This window comes from Papaver somniferum, chromosome 2 (assembly GCF_003573695.1).
Source record: "Papaver somniferum cultivar HN1 chromosome 2, ASM357369v1, whole genome shotgun sequence".
NCBI lineage: Eukaryota > Viridiplantae > Streptophyta > Magnoliopsida > Ranunculales > Papaveraceae > Papaver > Papaver somniferum.
The window spans coordinates 59,755,893-59,779,139 of record NC_039359.1 but is presented as its reverse complement, the minus strand read 5'-3'; the positions used below and the strand labels follow the sequence as shown (position 1 = coordinate 59,779,139).

The 23,247-nt window shown below is 38.2% G+C and overlaps 3 long non-coding RNA genes across 3 annotated transcripts; all 3 read right to left on the bottom strand.

The window, feature by feature from the left end:
* Nucleotides 1-4,272: 4,272 nt before the first annotated feature.
* Nucleotides 4,273-5,257, bottom strand: LOC113353365. Its single transcript, XR_003361243.1, has 3 exons — nucleotides 5,137-5,257; nucleotides 4,914-5,035; nucleotides 4,273-4,535 (listed from the first exon to the last, which is right to left on the bottom strand). It is a non-coding gene; the product is annotated as an uncharacterized LOC113353365 (long non-coding RNA).
* A 7,062-nt stretch (nucleotides 5,258-12,319) lies between these two features.
* On the bottom strand, nucleotides 12,320-18,177 carry LOC113347782. The gene is made up of 2 exons (XR_003359246.1): nucleotides 17,178-18,177; nucleotides 12,320-17,009 (listed from the first exon to the last, which is right to left on the bottom strand). It is a non-coding gene; the product is annotated as an uncharacterized LOC113347782 (long non-coding RNA).
* A 2,119-nt stretch (nucleotides 18,178-20,296) lies between these two features.
* On the bottom strand, nucleotides 20,297-22,004 carry LOC113347781. Its single transcript, XR_003359245.1, has 2 exons — nucleotides 21,767-22,004; nucleotides 20,297-21,571 (listed from the first exon to the last, which is right to left on the bottom strand). It is a non-coding gene; the product is annotated as an uncharacterized LOC113347781 (long non-coding RNA).
* Nucleotides 22,005-23,247: the final 1,243 nt, after the last annotated feature.

Genomic DNA, 23,247 nt, shown 5'->3' with positions numbered 1-23,247 from the left:
CACACCTATTATCACATGAAATGCTTTTGCAGTTGGATGTATTTTCAAGAGAGTGGACCTTTTGTCACTGTAACTATGATCATGTCTTTCGTCACCCTAAATCCGTTGTTACTTTGTCATATGTGCAATATACCGAGGACCTATTTAAGTATAAGTGATTTACCATTTTGTATATTCAACTGAATTTTTCTTTCCGGTCATGAATCATGATTTAAAATTTCTTAGTGTAAACTTTTTTCGGTAATTATTCTTTCAGACTGAGGGTTTTGAATCTGTTTGAGGGTGAAAACAATTTCTGCTGCTGGTTTCGGTAATTTCGTGTGATGTGGGTGAGAAACAAGTCTAAACCCTAAACAATGTACTGCAAGGGAGTACTTTAGGTTCGAGAGATCAATCTGTACAAATCCGGTATAAACCAAGAAATGGTCGTTCCAGACTTGCTTCGGTCACAAAGTAGAGGAGAAGGGTTGGTTTTGGGGAGGGAAGCGAAGAGAGTGTTGAGACCAGAATAGTTGATTCTGGAAGAGTGGTTGTTTTGATTTGTATCAGAAAGCGTAAGCTAACAGATGGGAAAGCTAACAGGTGATTTCTGAGTGTTGTATGCTCCTGACTAAAACTTGTTTTAGGTGGAAATAGGTAATGCCTATTTATACAAGTCGAAGTGAAACGTACTCTAGTCTCAATAAGAAATGGAAAACGGGTGAGTAAATGGAGGAGGTGGTAACCGGTAACGCCTGAAATTGATGTTCCATAAAAGAAAGCGTTTCACCATTACTCCCTGTATTTACTAACCGCCTCATCCTTATGGAACTTTCTTATAACGGGCGTAGTGTACGCCGCACGTTGTAAACCTCCAAACCAATACCCAATGAGCATCCCCCAGTTTGTGACATACGTTGATGTCTTGAGTGTTTTCGTGGAAAACATGTAGCACGTTATTGTTGTCTGGAAAGTTGAGCTTGGGAGACTTTCTAGTTCGGTGGTGACCTTCGACGGTCGAGATTTTGCATCTTAAGAGGAAAGATAGTCGTTGATTATTGCAATCCTTCGTTTGGTATCCAGTGGCATGAAAGCATGATCAGTATGGCTTTAATATGGCCTAGTTTAGGCGCGGACAAAAGTTAGGGTTTTGGCTTTGTTTAGGCGCGACCAAACTAGGGCCAAAGGTTTCCATGCGTTAGCTGGTAACCTTGGACGGCTAAGATCTGCACCTTAGATGAAAAATTGGTCGTTGATTGTTGCAGGCCTTCGTTTTGGTAGCCGCATATGGAAGGCCGGTATGGCGTGGCCAAAACTAGGGTTTTGGGCCAAAGGTTACCATGCGTTGTTTGGTAACCTTGGTCGGCTAGGATTCACATCTAGGATGGAAGGGTGGCCGTTGATCGTCGCACGCCTTCGTTTTGGTATCCGCATAGGGAAGGCCGGCATGGTATGGCGTGGCAAGGTGGTTGGCATGCCATTGGCACATGTGGCATGGCATGCCTTGGCGCGGTTTCGCGTGGCCAAAACTAGAGTTTTGGGGCCAAAGGTTACCATGCGTGGTTTGGCGACCTTGGACGGCTAGGATTTGCATCTAGGATGGAAGGGTAGTCGTTGATCGTCGCACGCATTCGTTTTAGTAGCCGCGTAGAGAAGGACGGCATGGTATGGCGCGGCAAGGTGGTTGGCATGCCATTGGTACATGTGGCTTGGCATGCCTTGGTGCGGTTTGGCGTGACCAAAACTAGGGTTTTGGGCCAAAGGTTACCATGCGTTGTCTGGCGACCTTGGACGGCTAGGATTTGCATCTAGGATGGAAGGGTGGTCGTTGATCGTCGCACGCCTTCGTTTTGGTATCCGCATAGGGAAGGCCAGCATGGTGGGGCCAAGGCAAATGGCGCGGATGGCTTGGCATCGTGGGGCCAAGGGTTTGGCGTGGACGGCTTTCCATGGTGGGGCCAAGGCAAGGTGCGGTTGGCTTGGCATGGTGGTTCCAAGGGTTTGGCATGCCATTTGCGCATGGTGTGGCTAGCATGGTTGGGGCCAAGGTAAGGTGCGGTTGGCTTGGCATGGTAGGGCCAAGGGTTTGGCATGCCATTGGTGCATGGTGCGGCTAGCATGGTTTTTCATTGGCACAGTGGTGTGTCTGGCATGCCTTGGCACGGAGATGTGGCTGGCATGATTTTCCATTGGCACAATGGTGCGGCTGGCATGGTTGGCATGCCTTGGCGCGGAGATGTGGCTGGCATGGTTTGCCATTGGCACAGTGGTGCAGCTGGCATGATTGGCATGCCTTGGCGCGAAGATGTGGCTGGCATGGTTTTCCATTGGCACTGTGGTGCGACTGGCATGGTTTTCCATTGGCAAAGTGGTACGAATGACATGGTTGGCATACTTTGGCACGGTATCATGAGAATTAGGGTTTGGCATAGATGATGTCGGTCAATGTTAAGGGTTCTGTCGTGGAACATGACATAAAAAAAAGGTACCCCGGTAATTATTACGTAGGCATGCTGATCGATTTAATAAATGTGATAATGGTCATGGTGACGTCATGTCAGATGTGCAGTTTTACGATTTTAACCCTAAGCTAAAAACCACCATCAATATTAAGTCCCCTGCTTAGCTCGGAACTGGAGCATCGTTGCGAGGTAAGCATAAGATGGTGACAGGCTAGGACAAAAATAAAAACAACAAGTCGTGAAAAGATGGTCAGGAAGGTCCGACTAACGTTTTTCGAGAGGTAAAGAGAGTTTGTGCTCCCCGTGTTGGCGGCCTTGCATAAGTTTTACTGGTGGTGCAGACCGTGGAGTGGTGAGATGAAAATCGTCGGCTTAGTCTGGCCATGCATCACCTTGGTTGGGTTAGGGAACATCGTGACGCTGGCTTTGCGATTTTGTTGGTGTTGGCACGACAAGTCATGGCGCGGCATGATGGTGCAAGGTACTCTGGTAATTCTTACGTAGGCATGCTGATCGATTCAATAAATGTGCTAATGATCATAGCGACGTCATGTCAGATGTGCATTTTTATGATTTTAACCCTAAGCTAAAAATCACCATCAACAGAATCATAAAGCTACCTAACAAGAGTTGGGTCTGAATCGTGCCAATTTGAAAATTTCATAACCGTTTTAAATTACCAAACTAAAAAAATGGTTAGATTTCAGTTATTTAAATTCATATTCAACATGCTAAAAATTGCATAATTTTTTCCTCACCAATTAAAAAATTAATGTGGCAACAAAATTTTTTTAATGTTACAACCGTATAAAACTCATATTTCTACATCTATATTTTATTATTCATAAAAAAAAAAAGAAAAAAAAAACTTTGATTCATATCCTTTCAACCTGCAAAGATCAAGAACTTTGGATCCTCTTTTTAAATGAAACATTTTTCATAGCATTGTTATCAGAAATTGTTATTTTGCTCAGCTACAAGTATAACCGAATTTATAATAACTTGGATTACAAACATCTAAGATTTTCATAGATACAAGTTTATACGGGTCAAAATAAGTCTTATCACAGTTGACAGTAATTATTAAAATTATTAGGACAAAAAAAATGTTTTGTCTCATGTCGTGCTGTTACGGTACGAATTATTTCTAGTTACATAGACAGTCACATCTAGCTGTACATTTAACTTGACATTTTTTAAGCATGCTAATTAATTACGTTGACATTTTTTTTACTTCTTACAAAATTTATACTCCCAGTACATTTAACTTTTAGTACATTACATTATATACTCCACCAATATAAATAAGTAGCCTGAGCCTGTATAAAGTCTCCAACATTAAGAAAATTTATACAACCCTTAGTTATACTCCTTATCCCTCTCATTATCCTCCTTGATTATACTTCTTATCCCTCTAATTATCCACTTATAGTCACTGATTTATCATCATAATTTATTTCGTTGAAATTAGGGCTGTCAACGGGTCCGGGTCCTCCCGGGTAGTACATGGCCCAGAACCGGACTCGACATATCAGCGTCGGTTCCGGGTCCTAGCGGTTCCGAGTCCGGTTCCATAATGTGTTGGCCCAGAACCGGACCCGGTAAAGGTCACGGGTAATTACCGGGTCCGGGTACCCATCGGGTAAAAACACAAACTTATATCAGATTATCAGTTATATGACTTCCCAAGTGACCATCTTTAACATACATACAAAAGTAGAGTAAACTTGAACTTAGAATCCTTAGATTAGGAAAATCAAAGTTACTTTCCTAGCTATAAGTAAGAATCTGCCATTGTATATGATAAATATTAAATACAAAAGTTGGCAGACATGTTTTTAGCCGATAACTGCTCCATCAGTAGATTCAGTACCTGCCTTAATGGCTATAGTCTGTCGTATTATAACCACAAAAGTTGACAGACATATCATTCTATAAACTGTAGAAGCCCCAAAAGATAAATGCGTTTTTCCTTCACAAGTACATATACAAAAAAGAAGGATGTAGTTCGCGCACTTCGCATGTTCTTTGGCTATGCCTATATAATATATATATACCAAAAAGAAGTTCCAACCATCATATTTCCAATTGTTCCTGCAAGAGAAACAAAAACAGTTGATCATATTCCCAATTGACCAAACAGAAGCAACCATATCACAATCAAAGACCTTGCCTGTGATTTAGTAATTTGCTCCATAAATCTTCTTTATTAGTATTATTCATTAGGGCTATCTGATCATACGTATACAAGAAAACTATGAAATGCTGAAGTAATTCAGAGGGTCATTGTAGCAAAATATGTAAGAGGATGATTGAAAATGAATATACATATATACACAGTAACAAGTTTCTTGTTTCTACTCTTTTCATGCACTTTATCTTGTTTTGTTTTTCTACCTTTATTTACTTTATCTCATCTAATTGGAGACCTGGGTACAGGGTGCATATTCCAAGGTTAGCTGGTTATTTTACCTTAAATTGATAGTCAGTCAGTTAGACAATGTGCGATGTTGCATCATCATCGTCTGACTCGAGCTCCTCCATTGCCTCCAAAAGAGTCTGAAGTGAAGTACTACCTAACCCATATCCCTCATCTAACACAATAAAATAGTTAGTTGACGTACAAGAACCATAGTAAATGAATCACTAACTAAAATTGATATAATAACAAACATGAATTGAATATGTTACTTACTCTTCAGCGCACTTCTTATCCAATCTTGTGTGCATATCAGAGCTTCAATTGTTTCTGGAAGCATTGAAGAACGAAATTTATCTACAACTCTACCACTGGTGCTGAAAACAGATTCAGAAGCCACCGATGATGCAGGAATTGCTAATATATCACGAGCTATCACTGCTACAATTGGATACATTGGTCCATGAAATTTCCACCACCCCAAAAAATCAAAACTAGAATCATTCAGATCAATACCACTTCCTTTTCTAATAGGGTGAACATCAGCTGATAGGTATTGCTATAGATCTGTGCGAACAACGTCATGTTGTGAACTTTCCTCCAGAAATGCCGTCAAACCTTTCCTTCTAGAAGTAAAAGAACTTTGAGAAGATAAAGTACTACCACTACTACCAACTGAATCTTCCATGTTCACTTGATTTGTCAAAATGTTTGCTGAGTATACATGAGCTGAAGAAGCATAATTTGTTGCATATTCATTATACAATCTTTTCAAGACTTCCATAACTTCTAACTTCTTCTCCTCGCTGTTACCAGGATATATTAATGGGAAATAGTAATCCAATCATTTCATTTTAAACCGAGGATCTAAAATGGAAGCTATTGCAAATGTTTTACTAGTAAGTTGCCAATATCTTTCAAACTTTTTCATCATATTCACTGCCATTTTTGAGATTAATGCATCATCGGAATCACACCACTCACGAAGTTCTAAATACAAAGAACAAGCAGTATCAAAATAACGATTAACTGTCACGTATGACGTACCTGAAAAGAGAATGGTGACTTCATAAAAGACCTTCAAGCAGATTGAAAGACTACTTGCATTATTCCAGTCTTCACTCGTTGGAGCTAGCAACATTAAGAAAATCAGGTTCAATCTTCCCGAACCGGTTAAATGCTTCCCGAAATAGAAGTGCTGTTTCAAGCATCAGATAGGTAGAATTCCACCTTGTATCAACGTCTTGAATCAACTTTTTATCAGGAGCATTGACTTACAAGCAAACTTCTTTAAATTTTTGTTGTCTTTGTGGTGAACCTCTAATAAATTTCACTGAATTTCTAATTTTCTGTATTTCTTCTTTAATTTGCAGCATCCCATGATCAACAATAATGGCAACTACATGAGAAGAACATCGAACATGGAATAATTCCCCATCCAAAAGTAATCCATTATCTGGTTTTAGCTGAGCAAGAAGTTCACTTACCACGACTTTGTTAGTTGAAGCATTATCCAGCGTAATTGAAGCTATCTTCCTATCTATATTCCACTTGTACAACTGCTCCATCAGTACCTTTGCAATGTTAACTCCTGTGTGTTGCACATCCACAGCGTTAAAAGATAAAATTCTCTTCTGAATCTTCCATTCTTCATCAACATAGTGAGATGTCAAAGCCATATAACCTCTATTCTGAGTGGTACAAGTCCACATACTTATGCGACTCTGTACCTTACTAAAAATATCGTACAAATGCTTCTTTTCCATTTGATAAATCTTTATGCAGTCTGACTTCGTAGTGTTCCGCTTCACAAGTTTAATATTGGGTTGTAATGAAGTCAGCACCTGATGAGTGCCAAATATTGTATATATTTATCCCTTTTTGTTGGCATTTAACTCATCTTTTGTGCAGTAATTCTACATTTTATCCCATATTCTGTATTTTCATTGTTTTCAAGAATAAATATTTTTCTTACTTAATTTTGCATTTTTAGGTAATAAATAAAGTTTGGATGAATAGCAGAGCGGAAAAGAGCAGAAAAGTAGTGAAAAGCCGGGAGAAATTACACAAGGAAGCCGCGAAGAATGTTGTGCACAAGACCAAAAGGCTAGAAGTGGGCTTGAAGAAGAAGAATTGTCCTTAAAGAAGATATGGGCTTGGCATACCCAAGGCCCAAAACCCTTACCCAAACCCATTTTCTATAACCAAAACCGCCTCCATCTTAAGCCGTCGGATTGGATCCATCTCATCATCCGATGGTCGCTCCTTCATCGCTCATCAAAATCTGAAGCTCCTATCACACACCATAGTAACTAAATTCCAAGCCTTCAGATTAGATCACATTTAGATCCTACGGTCGCTTCTTTGCCTGCTCATCAAATCTCGATACTTCCGCTTAACACTACAGCACCTAACCTCGATCTTCGCCGTTAACTTTGTTGTATTTCACAATCCAACGGTCGAAGTGATTCATCTCTCATACCACCGTTAGATCTACCAACCATCTTCACATCCAACGCGTCTCCTCGCTAGACATCAAAGTTTGATGAACCCGCTCAACACCTTAGCCATCGAACCCATCGACCTCAAGCCAAACACCCTCTTCTTCCCAAATCATTTTCTTTCTTTCTTCTTCTCCTCCACCCGACAGTTGCAGAGCTGCAACTGCAACACCATGTACGCCACCACCATCTCTTCCATCACCACCTCGAGCTTCACCATCATCCAGCTCCCTAGTATTTCCCTTTCTTGTTCTTAGCATCAACCCTAGGTGCTACAGATAAGAAAGAGAAAAGCTAGGGCATCAGTAGACGCAATTGGGAGCTGTAGAGCTGAGGAGGAGCAGAGGGAACATCAACAGGGCATGGGTCGAGCTTAATTCAGAAAATTGGTGAGAGAATTTGATTTTCCCCAAAATTTTAGGGTTTCGAATTAGGGTTTGTATTTTTTTTTGTAAAACTATAAAAGGCAACTGATGTGTAGAGAGAAAACTGTTCTTGGACTAGCCAAGTTTCCACCCAATTTGGGTTAGGTTAATTTAATTCCAGTATCAATTTAGGTTTGTTTTAATTTTAATTTTCAATTTCAATTGTTTTGATTTTGTGCAAATGTTATGTTAGTATCCTGTTTAGGTTTAATTTCCATGTTTGAATCACTGTGATGTTTAGTGTTTAGTTATGTTGTAATTTCTTTTTGTTGTTGTTTTAATTCACTGTTTAGGGTAATGAGTCATGTTAGTGCCATATTAATTCACTGTTAATGTTTAAATGTTCATGTATTGTTCTGTTGCCATCTATCTTGTTTGTTTTGTCTGATGTTTAGGATATTTGATCTCATGCAATGTTTTAATTATGTTTAATTTTAATGTCATGTTAGTTCACTGTAAATGTTTAATGTTATGTTTAGTTCACTGTAAATGTTTAATGTTATGTTTAGTTCACTGTTAGGTTTAATTCACTGTCAAGAAGTGGAATGCTAGGTTAGAGCTTTGAAGCACTGATTTGATTGAGCAATGGGAGAAATTAGTGCTCATAGCAAGCTAATTCTCTTTCCATTCCATTTGTATGCTTAGGATGCATTGTATTGATTGAGCAATGGGAGAAATTAGTGCTCATAGCAAGCTAATTCTCTTTCCATTCCATTTGTATGCCTAGAGCCACTGCCTTGGCCTTGCATTGTCACCATTTCAGTTTCACCATCTCCCCTGCCCTTGGCTTAGGCCTTGGTTCACTTGCACTGTTCTCTGATTGTTGTTGTTTAGTTTCTTCATTGTCTTCATTTATTTACTGCACTGCCTTTGCTATATTGCCTCGTTACCACTGTTACCTTGGCTTAGTGCCACCACTACTTGCACTGCCATCTCTCCTTGTTCTGCTGCTGCTACTACTTGTTGTTGTTGTGCTGCTGCTGTGCATTGTTGTGTTGCTGCTGTGCATTGCTTGTGCTGCTGCTGTGCACTGCTTTCTTTCCCCTGCTGTGCAGTACTGCTGCTGCTGCTGCTTTCTTTTCCTTGCTGCTGCTGCTGCAACTGGGCTGCTTTCCACTGCTGCTGCTGCTGCTGCAACTGAGCTTGGCTCAGCTAAAGACCACAGTTCAGGTTAAGACCTAAAGCCTAGCTAATCTAAAGGCCCAGCCAATTGAGCCCAAGGCTCAGTTCACTCCAAAAGCTAAGGCCCAGTTCACTGTTACCAAGCCCAGTTCACATCAAAAGACATTGAGCCCAATTCACAGTCACTGTTAGCCCAAGGCCCAGTGCAATTCAAAAGACCAAAAGCCCAAACTGCTTCACAGTTAATAAAAGCCCATCTTGCTCTTGTTGTGAAAGCAAAAGCTTCAAAGTTATTCAAAGCCCATTGATATTCAAGACCCTTTGGTACTCAAAGCCCATTAGCAACTTAGAGCCCAAAATAGCTAGAAACTACAAAACACACCCAGTCTCTGTGGATCGACCCGTACTTGCACGAGCTACAACTGACGACCGTGCACTTGCGGTATTACTGTAGACCCGTTTTTATCTCGCTTCAATTTTATACGCATTCCCGAGGCCCACCAGCACCCTTCTAAAACCAATGTACTCTACAAATGAGAAAGGGAGTTCATGCAAGATAATCATTCTTGCAATACAATCACGAGTTACTTCTTGGTTAAACTTAAAGTTGTAAGCATCTACTAACCCATCTTGTGTTTCACTAGCTTTCAAGAACATTTGGTTAATTTGCTGTTGTGCTCCTTTGTACGCCATACAACTATTTAGATGTTTCCTCAAACTGCTTGTCCCATTTTTGCTCTCTGCACCAATATTCCTCTTGCAGTGCTTGCATTCTCCGTGTGTTTTCCCTTTTATCAATACCTCTTGAAATTCAGCCCAATACTTTGAGGTTCTTTTGCGTTTACGTGTAGGTGACGGAACCACATCTGTTGTTGCCGCTTCTATATGATCAGAATCAGAATCACCAGTATCACTTGACTCACTGGCTACAGTTTCTACTTCTTTCGGCTCTGCTGAGTTTACAACTTTACTCTTCTTTGCAGCCTTCGAAACGGCAGCTTTAGGAAGCGTCATACACGGGGATTTCGAAACGGTAACTTTAGTCTTCTTTACAGGAACACAATGATCACCAACACTACTTCCTGTTTGACTTTTCATGTTGCCTCTGCAAGGAAAACCCAACAAACATCTGTATCAGCCTATCAGGTGTCATAAAGTAATCCATAACAAATTTTCAGAATCATAAAAAATTGCCCATTCACCAGTAATTCAAAATCACTAAAGTAACACCCAATACTGCAAATTAAAAAATTCTTTCCTCTTGAGTAAGAAGAAACGAAAGGGGTAAATTCAAAACATCCATTCACCATTCACAGATTCAATAATAACATAAACAAACAAATTAAAACCTAAAATATCCAATTTCATAGACAAAATGTTACCATAATCATCATCATAATAATCCATGTTTTCAAAATCCCCAAATTCATGAAACCCTAAAACGAAAACATAACTCATAACAAAGAAACCCTAAAAACAATACAATAATAACCTGAAGAGAGGATCGATGAACCACCAATCAATTAATCAACGTTCTGCATAACATCATCAGTAGTAAACTTGGTACCCTTATCTTTATCAGCAGCAGCTCTACCTTTGGCCTTACGAGTTACGATCCAAGAGCGACTTCCTATCCTTATCAAGTCTGAGCTTAGTAATAACAGTATAACACACTTTGAATCTTTGATGGATTAAGTGATTAACGCCAACATTAACAGTAGATCGGATTCATCGGAACGGGTGGTGAAAGCTCTAACTACTTCTGCAGGCAGAGGCAGGAGAAGAAAGTAGATCGGAATGGGGGCGAGTTTCTCATCCTTTCCTTATATATGACCTAATTTCGCTGGGGATTTTACAAAATTAACCTTTATGAAATACCCGAATACCCGCGGGTACCCGACGGGTAGGATCCGGATGGACCCGTTCATAAACGGGTATATATGGGTAATTACCCGCCGGGTCCAAAATGGTTAATGGGTCCAATTTAAGGACCCGGAACCGGACCCGAATACGTCGGTTCCGGTTCCGTACCCGGGTAATGGGTACCCATTGACAGCCCTAGTTGAAATACTTCCTAGTTAAGAAAAAAACGTTTGTATTATAAAGTCACGCATAAGAAACAATTTCTTTATGATTAACACGCTACAAGATAAGGGAAAAATCAAAGGAGCGCAGTGGAAGTTCAGATACTTAGAAAAACCAAATGTACAAGATGAGGGAAAGAAGTAAGGAAAGATCAAATAAGAAATTGTGGCTATGACAACCATACAGCCAAGACTTGGCAATGAACAATAAAACATACAAACACTTGTTATCCGTGAACCAAGATGAGATGAAATGAATGGTTCTCCTGCCAGACTTTCGACGTGGAAAGCCTTTGGAGATGTCTAAACCTAAAGCTGAAAAAGTGATAACGAAACTTATCGAGCCTGTTAAAGAATATCGTGAGTAATTGAGACAACGACATGGACGAGAGAATATCGGTGTTCCTTTGAGGAGGAAATGAAGGAAAACCATATTTCATGCATCATATGTGCACGAAACTATTAATGATCCTTAAATAGAACGAGGGAATGAATTTGTGGATTAGCCGAGACCATGCAATGCAGATGACCTGGGATAATGCATAAGCTGAATCACTGGAGCATATGGATAATGAACACATGACGATAGTGCCAATGATCAAGGAAGAATTTCTAGGAGGATGTAATTATATTTATTGCTCATCCGATAAAGATTCATCATAAAGATCAGAATATAACACAAATCAGTATCAAAGACCATCAATCTTTGGGTATTCACTGTTTTTTTTTATTATAGGGCAAAAAAATTACCTAGCATTTTAATCAGAAATTATTATTTTAATCAATTGCAAGTGTAACCGAATTTATAATTATTTGGATGGCAAATATCTAAGATTTTCATAACTACAAGTTTCCACGGATTAAAATAAATCGTATCATAGTTTGTAGTAATTATTTAAATCATTATGATCACAAATTATTCCGTCTCATGCATGCTGTTACGGCACGGGTTATTTCTAGTTCAACACAATATAAAAGAGGATAGCAACAACTTCAAGAATTTCCAATCTCAAAAAAGAAAAAAAAACAAAGTCTGCAGAGAAATAACATATATTTTCGGGTGAATCCCGGGTTGAAAGCGGGTGTATAAGACAAAGTAATGGGTACAGTTAAAACCATACCTGATCCAGCAGCCCATAGTAGAAGCTGTTTGCACGCCAAACATTACTCATTTCAGCTCATTTCCTTTGACTAAGTTAACCGATCGAGCGATTCGAGCCAGTGAGTTAACTGAGTCACACCCATTTTTTCTTCACCATTTTAAACCTTTTCCTAGAATCAAACCCATTGAATCTCCCCTTGTTGTGGTAGTATACAGGTCTACAAGTTTTTTCTTTCTTTTTTTTGAGCAAAGAAAGATTTATTTCTAGAAAACCAACTGATACAAACATGACAGACTCGGACACACAGGGCAGACACAGGCCCAGACTAAACACTCTTACTAGACTTAACACTATCCTTCTCTAAGACATTACAAAGCAGATTTGGTGGTACATCCCACCAGACTTGAAATCTAAGACTCGACCTAGCAAACTTTGCAAGTTTGTCTGCAACTTGATTACAAATTCTTTTTCTAAACTGAACCACACAGTTATTCAGACTCTTAAGAACTGACTGACACTCTTCTACTAGTAAAACATTTTCCCACTGCTTGCTTGAGATAATACCATTACATGAATTAACTACCTCTTGATTGTCCCCCTCTATGATGACATTTGAAAGACATTGTTCTTGGATCCATCGAAGAGCTTTTAAGAGGACCATCATCTCAGCTTGAAGTATATCTCTATCTATGCTTGAGTATCCCATGGCCCCCATGAATTTTCCCGTATGATCACGAAGGATAATACAAAAACCAGCATTAGTAAAATTATCAGACATAGAAGCATCTATATTCATTTTTAGCCAGTTAACTGGGGGTTTTTCCCAAACTTGCTGAGGATTTTTGTTAACCCTAGTACTCATGCTTAGACTAATGCCATAATTTATGCAATTGTTTTTATCCTTCCTATGATTTTTTATTGGGTGATGCATCTTATTCTCAAAAACCTTTTCACATCTAGATTTCCAGATATGCCACATGGTGATTGCAGCTAGATTAAGAAGAAAAGGATACTAAGCTTTTATAGAGTTTGTGTTTTCAAACCAGCATCTGATCCAGTCTTGCACCTTATTCTGTTGCACCAAACCATTTCACATTTGCATACTGGCACTTCAACAAAAGGTGAGTGGCAGACTCCTCTTCTTTGTTACACATGGGACACATCTTATTGTTGCTTGTTATAAATCTTCCCAGCTTTTGATTGACAGGGAGAATGTTATGGCAACATTTTTAGATGAACTGCTGAACTTTATGAGGAATCTGAGTGTGCCAAAGTTTTAACCAGGCTTTTTCAGACATCTTCATAGAATTATTCTGAGTTATTTGTTTCTCTTTCTGGAGTTCTTTGTATGTTGAGTTGGTTGTAAACTTCCAACATCTTGTTAATGTCCATCTCAAGCTGTCTTTTTTCCTTGTATCAATTTTGATAGTGAGAATTTTGTCCACAATATTCTGACTGAATAGCTTCTTTAGCTCCTCCACCTTCCAAGTTTGGGTCTGCTAATTTATCAAGTCCTGAACTTTCATATTAATGTTGATGTTGCTTGATTGCGGAGAAAGAATGCTTTTAGGTTCTGTATTTGGGATCCAATTATGTTTAAAAACATTTATTGAGGTACCATCCCCAACTTCCCAGATATAGAATTTCTTTATCACTTCTAAACCTTTCTTAATGCTTTGCCAAATCCAGGTGCCACTTTTCTGCAAAGTATCACAGAGAGGGTCTTCATTCCTGAAGTATCTAGCTCTAATTAAGTTATTCCATTTTGCATTTTTCTCGCTTAGCATTCTCCAGGCCAATTTTGCTAAGAGAGCTAAATTGAAAGTTTTAGTGTCCTTTAGACTCAGACCACCATTTCTCTTAGAAGAACAAATCCCAGACCATGCCTTTGGATATAAACCTTGAGTTTTGTCTTTTTTCCAGAAGTAATTTCTTTGAATGGAATCCATTTGTTTTGCCATTTTATCTGGAATGTAGAAGATGCTCATCTGATGCTGTGCAATTGAACTGAGAGTAGCTTGTATTTGGGTTGTTCTGCCAGCTTGGTTGATAAATTTACCCTGCCATTTTTAGTCTGAATTCCATTTACTCTTTGGAGGAGATAAAACATTGCTCCCTTCTTTTTGAGGTAAAAAGATTCACCCCCAAATACTTCTCATCCAGATCCATAGAAGCCATGTTTAATTCCCTTGAGATCCTTTCACAATCAGCTGGGCTTATATTCCTACTGAAGAAAATACTTGATTTTTCAAGATTTAGTAACTGACCAGATGAAGAAGTAAAAAATGTTGATGATGCTCATAAGGTTGTTTATAGCTCTGCTTGTTGCCTTTGTAAATAAGAAGTAGTCGTCAGCGAAGAATAGATGTGAAATCTGTGGCCCTTGAATTGCTGGTTAAACTGGAATTATCAGCTTCTGTCTGCATTGCTCAACAATCTGCTAAAACCTTCCATACCAAGAATAAAGATATACGGTGATATCGAATCGCCTTTCCTTAACCCTCTTGAAGGGTTGAAAGATTGCAGAGTAGCACCATTCAACATTAGAGAAATTTTTGGAGAACTGATACATTTCATGATTAATCTGCACCACTTTGAAGAAAACCCTATTTTTGACATAACTTTTTCCAGATAACACCACTCCATTTTGTCGAACGCTTTGGCCATGTCCAATTTGACACCTATAACTCCATCATTTGCTCTTTTTTTCTTCATGTAGTCCACAATCTCATGAGCCACTATAGTGTTATCATGAATATTTCTACCCAGAATAAAAGTCTCTTGCCAAGGAGATATCAAGTTGGGAAGAATTAACCTTAGTCTAGAAGACAACAGCTTTGTGATGATTTTATAACTTACATTACATAAGCTAATTGGTCTGAAATCCTCCGGTTTGCTGACATATTCCCTTTTCGGGACTAAGACTTGATAAGTATCATTCAAATCAGATAAGAAGACTTCATTAATGAAAAAAATATGAACCAACTCTATGATATCCCTTCCAACAATATCCCACGTATGCTGATAGAAACCTGCTTGGTACCCATCCGGCCCCGGTGCAGACCATGATTTGATTTTGAAGACTATGTTCTTGATTTATTCTGGCTAAGGAATTTCTGTAAGCATCTTGTTTTTCTCTTCACTGACTCTTGGGTTTATGAGATTTAGAAGATCCTCACTGATATTTGGGTTACAAGTTGTGGTGATGGAGCTAAAATGGTTGTTTATAATGGCTTGAAGATCTTTTCTTCTTGAGACCCAATTTCCTTGGCTGTCTTGTAATGAGTCTATATTGTTTCTTCTCCTTCTGTAGTTTGCTCTTTGATGAAAATATTTTGAGTTCTTGTCTTTATTCCGGAGGATATTCTCTTTAGACTGCTGATAGATGATCTGAGCTCACTTTTTGTACCAAATATTCAGAGAGTCTTCTAAGGTTTTAATTTTGTGAGTGTCCTGCCTGCTCTTCTTCTTCTCTTCAGTTATCTTCCTTTGCAGCTTTTTGATTTCAGTGTTTACATGACCAAAAACAACATGGTTCCATTCTTTCAAAGTTTCAGTTGTTTGCTGTAATTTCTGAGTGAAAAGGTTTTCATCGTTGTTCATTGGAATAGAGTTCCAGCTGGTTAGGATAGTATCTCTGAAAGTTGGGTCATGAATCCATGCTTCATAGAAACGGTGGGGTCTTTTTATGGGGTTTTCTGATTTCTGGGTTGACAGAAGTATTGGGGCATGGTCAGAGGCGAATGGGAGGAGATTCTTTATAATGGCTGTTTGGAAGTGTTGAAACCAGAGAGGGTTAGCTAGGGCTCTATCTGTTCTTGTTTTCACCAGTTTTTTGGACTCTCTCCTATTTGACCAAGTAAACGGCGAGACCAAGCTGGTTTATGGTATCAAAAACAAATTTATATGATGGGTTGGTGAAAGTGGTGAAACTTTGTTTATCTGAACAATTAAGAATAATGTTTGAATCTCCCAGAATAACCCACGACATCTTCATATTCTGACACATATCCCGTATATGGTCCCATTGCTTCTTCCTGATTTCCTTGTGAGTAGACCCATACATACACGTGAGAAACTATTTGTTGTGACTATATCCAGAGCAAACTTCCATATGCATCATATTATCATCATACTCCTTAATGGTTACACCAGTATTGTCTTTCCACAGAAGAGCCAAGCCACCAGACTTACCCACAAAACTTTGACATAAGATGTTAGGATAACCCATTCTATAAAGTAAGCTATGTCTCAGAAAGGAAAACTATGTCTGAATTATAGTTTTTTATGCAATCTCTAAGGTGATGTCTAGTTGGGCTACTACCTATTCCTTGGACATTCCAGGCCAGGATATTCATGTTAACATGCATTTTAAGGAAATTTTCAAGGGAGTGAATATGATAGTAAAAGCAGAGATAACTGTCTTGATGAACAACAAAAAAATTATAGATATGGAAATAATGATAAGGAATAAAGATGATGTGTATTACCTGCCCCTCTTGCCCTTCTTCTTGGTTCATGTCCTGTTGCTGAACAAAGTTGTCCCAGTCCCCTATATAATTCATTTGGATGTTAGTGTCGACTTTATTATAAGCCGAGTATTGTTGATTCTCATGATAAAAATTCTGGCTTCATTGCTAGCTTGGAAGGAAGGTTCATGATTTCTTGATCTTTTGCCTCTCCTAGCACCTGAGCTTTCAGCACCTCCTGAAGAGCCTTGAGTAAAAATTGTAGAGACCAGATGACCGTCTTCGGGGATAACGAAAGCCCTCTTAGCACTATTCTTCTTCCTTAGATTCTTTTTTGGAGAAGAATGCCGTAAACTGGATTGTTGGCTCTTGGATCAATAACTTCTCCATAGTCTTCTCCAAACTTGAAAATATAGCCATCTATAGTTTGGACATGGCTAGCTTTCTGATCACACATATTCTCTTCATGATTAGCAATTAAATAGGATGGACATAATTTTCTAGGTTGTTTCTGGAAATAGATAGGGATCCATTGAGTATATTTATCTGCATTTTCAGCCAGTATACCCCTAAGCATGGGATTATTGATATTGAATTCGATTAGAACACTTACATGATTAGTATCCACAGGATTTCCATCTTCTGGTTCCAGCTTCAAAACATTGCCCGCTATGCTGCCAATTTGATGAACCACTTCAGCATTGAGGAATTCTGGAGGTAGCTTTTTGATGTCCAGCCAGTACTGTTGAATGCTAAAGTCGATATTCCTTGGATCATTAGTTGGGTGCCATTCCTTCAGGACCATTAGATAACCATCCACATTCCAAGGAGCTCCAGTTAGAACATTGTTGTAGTCTTCTCATTCATAGAACCTGAAAGTGAAGATATTTGTGTCCCTCCTACGAATTTGAAAATGACCATGTCCCCATTGGAGCGTAACTTCTAGTTCCACTTTGTCAGTACTCATTGGAAATTCACAGAAAACTTTCCCAATTAGGCTTTTCTCCCATTTTTCAATTCCCTTCTCAAGCTTGATTTTTGGGTATCTTATTAGTCTTCTAATTTTTTTCTCCTTCTTCCAAAGTTGTTGATTTGATTTTTCCTATAATATCAGAGAGTTCGCCATATTGTGAAGAACCACTCACCATTATTAGGAGATTTAGGTGAAGAAGGAAAATGAATGTGGTGATGAGAACATTCTTAACAACATTCCAATTTATAGCAGCAATGCATGATTCAGTAAAGCAACGTGTTGAATTTACCAGAAAATTTCTTCCACCTATCTTAATACTCAGATTAGATCTTACTGGTGTGGTGTCAATTGGCGGAGATTTTTAGATCTTGAATTTATGCTTCCCTGAACACTTTTTTTGAATTGTTCAGCCATCGATGACAGAATTCCACTAGCATCCATACCAAGACAACCTTTAATGGACTGAACCAACGTTTGACAGGAACCTTTGAAGGCAAAAGAGGACAGGACAGAGCACTACCTGCTACACATCAGAAGACATGAAATTAAAACATAGAGGTGAAAAGATAAAGTAACTTGGAATCAATTGGAACTACCACCCGGGGAAAATTTAATAGGAAATGGACAAGAAATTGAGAGAATTTAAGACATGCAGAGAAATTCTTATCTCACTAGGTTAGATTCAACTAGCACCGTGAATTGGTCTACAAGTTAAGAAGACCGTATAAGTTTTTCTTTTTTTGTGTTCTTCCATGCATTGGCAACATTACTTAGGATGTATCCAACGGAGTTTACCTTTCAGTTGACTAGGGATTCGATTTCCGTGCGGTCTGATAAATAAAAAACTCTCGAATCTCGAGGAATGTATAATTGATGAATATAAAATTAACTTGTTGAATACGGGAAGAAATCATCATGGTGTAATCAAGTACAAATATATTTTTAATTAACTTTTGTTGTGGTTATCATGGTGTCCAATGAGCTCAGTCTGTGTAGTCTGGTTGGGAACAATTAAACAGGACTTGACGGGTCACTGCACCTGCTCATGAAGCCAAACATCTTTTACTTTCGTCCTTTAATTTTAATCCTTTGATCTTTTTTATTGATAGTAAACACGCGTGACAAATACATGTCTTTCCGTTCGCAATGTCACAGATCCTTTGGTAGTCTCCCCTAGAGCAGTCGACTTTTTAATTTTGGAGTACCAAGATTTCTAAAATATCCCCCTTCAATTTGTTTTGGCGCAAAACATTGCAAACTTACAACTAAATTATCATTTGGCAAGAAGAAGTCCGTCAAAAATGAATTAGTTAACTAGACAAAATGTCCATGAAAGTGCTACCGGGGTGCTGCACGAGTCAGAAAGTTTCCCAAAGAGGCCGGTGATCGGATGTAATGTCATCTCAAAATATTATGAACCTTTCTTTTCCGGTGGTCTTATTTGGCCCAACATTTTCTTCATTGCTTTGTGATCAGAAAACTAGTTCCGAGTAAGATTAAAGCTCGGATTTTTGTCTGAGGTGTTACTGAATCTGATTAGCAATTTAGTATGGGTTCCATACTTTGACAACACTGCTTACGATGAAAGAATAATAAATGATAAAATTAAATCTTTTTGAGGTACATAATTATAGTTGGGATTATTGGGAACACTTCCATAATAACCTGGTCTCGTTGATAGCGATGGTTCGTACTTTGGTTTCCAATCAAAAAAAAAAGAAAAGTAAAAAACTTTGGTTCAAAAGGTAAGAAAATGACTTACTGCTCACTGACTTTTTATTTACTGATAATACTGATATGAGTAACAGGGAGTCCAACTTTATGCACCCCTCTAAAACCGGGGTGCACATTCCGGTTTTTTTGGTTGGATGAAAAATTCTTCAAAACCACCTTTCTTTTGCTTTAGAATTTTTTTTCTCTTTTCCGAAATTACGTCAAAAATTACGTCAAGAATAAGAAACAGTAAAGACTACACCTTCTATACAGCATCTCTTTCTTCTGTTTTGCCATTTTTTGGCGTTCTGCATAACAAATCAAACTTATTTGATAATCTATACTACATTCACCAATCAAACTAAAATGAACACAGACGACGTTTTCTGAAATAGGTCCAAAATTAAACTTCTGAAATCAATAAAAAATAAACTCTTTTTTAGCTCATAGATTGATCAATATGCTAATTCAAGCTTATATCTCCTTGGTATTGGATAATCAAGCAACATTTCCGAGTCCTAGTATGATCGTGGTACACTAATTTATTCTTTAAATCAATAAATATTAAAGAATAAAAGAAGGATTATTGGGACCCTAATCAAAACCCATACAAATAACTGATGTTTTTGGTCATTTGGTGGATCTGTTGAGATTTTGATAATTGAAAATTGCGGAGTTTTTACAAGGATATTCATCTGATTTGAACGTCTAACTACTGAATTTTTCATCAAAGATAAAATTGAATCAAACCCAAATCCAAAAGCTTCAAAAATAGACGAAACCAAAAGATCTACAATCCGAATAATCAGATTTACTTCTCTTTTGTTATCAGATTTCTATCGGTTTTTGAGAAATCAATTAATACATGTATTTTGAGTTTTGAATTTTATGGATGAAATTTTATCGGTTTTTTTTTTTTTTTTGAAGCAGATGGAATTTTAATTGTTGTGACCTAGAAACATCTAGGAATGGTGAGTTTGATTTAATATAGACAAGCTTTTTTCTTCAATGAAAGTTGATGTACCAGAGACAGTCGGTAAACTATGTCTTTTTAATGGGCCATTTACAAAATGGTCATACTTTTTCTAATTCAGTCACAAATTCATCGTACTTTTGTTAATCATCTACAAAACAGTCATAGTTTGGGAGACATAACAGTTTTTCAAAAAAACGGTGTTAAATGTCTCCAAAATGCCCTCTATCCTAACTCAACATCTTCAACTGGGGTTAACATGTCGATGACGTGTCCGGTTGATCGATGACGTGTCCGGTTGATCGATGACGTGTCCGGCACTGCCAACATCACATTCCCATATGTTTCCTCTTCACAGCTGCATCATCATTTCTTGGATATCGTCACACATCTCGGCTTTAAACTGCACCACCAGACTCAACAGCTACACAAACTTCCCCTGCACAGCATTCATACCAACTACAGTTCAGCCAATGCATTCCAGCTCAGTTCCATTATACTCCAAACACCACCAGTATCCATTAGCTCAAAGCCATCATCAAACCCATGACCTGCATCTTAATTCAATTTGAACACTCCAGCTGAAACCCAGCTCAGCTAGAAGCACAAACTACTCTACAGCTTCATCACCACCAGAAATCAACCATCCTGCAATGCAATTCAAATCCACCAATACCAATCTTCAACTGCAACACAAACCCATTAAGCTCCTGTAATTTGTACCTATCCTAACATTCATCTAGGTTCGGCAACAACTCAGTTTCATGGCTTGTTTCTCGGCTTCTAATTCATCCAGAACTAGCACTAACAGCAGCAACAACTCTAGTTATGAGCACCAGATACTTCCATTTCATTCCCCTTAGACCTGCAACAGCATCACCGGCAGCTAGAACCACCATCTCCAACCATTTGGTACATCTTATTCTCTCTGAATTCATTTCCTTCAGTTCAACAAACCCATTGTCACTTGCTCCTAGCCTTAAGCTTCACCACCTGAGCCATCTAAACCTGCACAATCCATTCAGCTTCAAAATTTCAGTTCTCTGCCACCGCTTTGCATTTCAATTCAAAGCAATAGCAGCTTAACCCATGAAAATCTCGAGTGCATCATTCTAGTTCAGAGCACATCTCCTCTTCTTTCATAGACCCATTCATCTTCCATTCATCACATCAATCCACACTTCAACTCCATCTCCTGCAATTGCACCTACACAACACCACATCTCAGTTTCTGTATCAAACTCCACACAACAACCATCTTTGTCCCTGAATTCAACAGACTCAATAGCACCATATGAATCTCTCACAACTCCAACTAAAACTTCTTACTGGGTTCTTCACATATTTTCTACACATACACATAATCAAATTCAATACACAAATTAGTAGCAGAATAAAATACCCAATTGATTGTAATTAGGGATTACGAAATTGTCTATGAAAAATTTCATTTTTTAAGGTTTATGAAAAAAACCCTAAAACATCGAGTTAGGGTATCTGAAATCAAATATGAAATTGACTGAATAAACATGTGATTACCAACCTCATGATGTTCGCGTACATAGTGACAATATCTTTCAAGAAAACCACCGTATTTGCAAACCAGGTATCTTCTGTGCTTGAAAATCTTCACAAAATACCACTATTTATGGATAAAAACCATATAAACCATAACTAATCAACAGAATATGTTTGCGATGAAAAACCACTCGAAATCTATGTTTTTCTCTCGAGATTCATTGAATCGCCATTTTTGCAGAGGTTTAGAAAGGGATACGGCAGAGAAGAAGATGAAGTCGAAAAATGAAAAGGGAAATGAAAACCCTTAGTTATTCTTGCTTTGACCAATTCTAACCGTCCGTATTTCCTCGAGTTCTGTCAATCGCCCGATCTACGGTGCAAGATGTAACTTATCAGTGCCGTACAAGTTATTCTCTAGATTAACACTAGCTGGATCTACGGTATCTGTTCCAGTGTGGTTAGGTTAGGGACATATTTGTAAATGGACGTCTGACTTTAACTCTGACTCAGGGGTCCCAGCGAGCTAACCCTCCTTTTAACGGAACTATGACTCTTTTGTTAACGGATTGTAACAGTGGGATGATTTTACAAATCGGGTCCTAATAGTAGGACCGTTTTATACATTTCCCCTTTTTAATTCATAAAATTGGTTAAAAAGACTAAAATCAATAATTCTTGGGTGAAAAAGACATTTAGATATTGATACTGTTTAAATGGAAAAAAAATGTAAAAATAGCCAGGATGTAAACAGTTTCATCATACCCATTTTCAAATATATTTTCTTATTTTTAATTTATATCAGGATGCATCCAGTTTCATTCTTACTATTTTTTAAGTTTAAGCCAGGATGAATCCAGTTTCATCGTTGTTATTTTTTTTCCCATTTCACCCATACTAATTTTTACTCGTCCATTTGAACCATGTTTTAAAAATATTTGGACAAATGACCCATTTTCCGTTTTTAATTCCCAACAAAAGAAAAATAGAAAAATTAGAAGGAAATTTCAAAACCACTGCATGGAAAGAGGGTGGTTTGTAAACATTTTTGTGACCAACCAGGAAAGACGGAATGTGCACCCCGGTTTTAGAGTGGTGCACAAAGTTGGACTCATTAACAGGCGTTATAAATGAATACATGCTTTTCTCGAAAATGTCATTCACAACCAAAATCCACTCTCGACTAGTGGGTTTCGATTATCTATATTATAAAGGACAATGGTGTTTTAACTAATGGACGGAGATCTACAATTTGGTTATATAAAAGACGGTCCAGATATATTCATGGACATTTGTTGGAGATTTATAATTTGGACATATAAAAAACGATCTAGATTAGGCGATGAACAAAATGGTGTTAATGTTTTGACACATAAATGCCATGCGTTTTACCTTTCACCCCTCTAAATTCTCGATCAAGCAAATTAATGCCTGCCATTAATCTTACAATTCATATGAATGGAAAACATCCGCTTCATATGTTCTTAACAATCAAAACTGTGATAC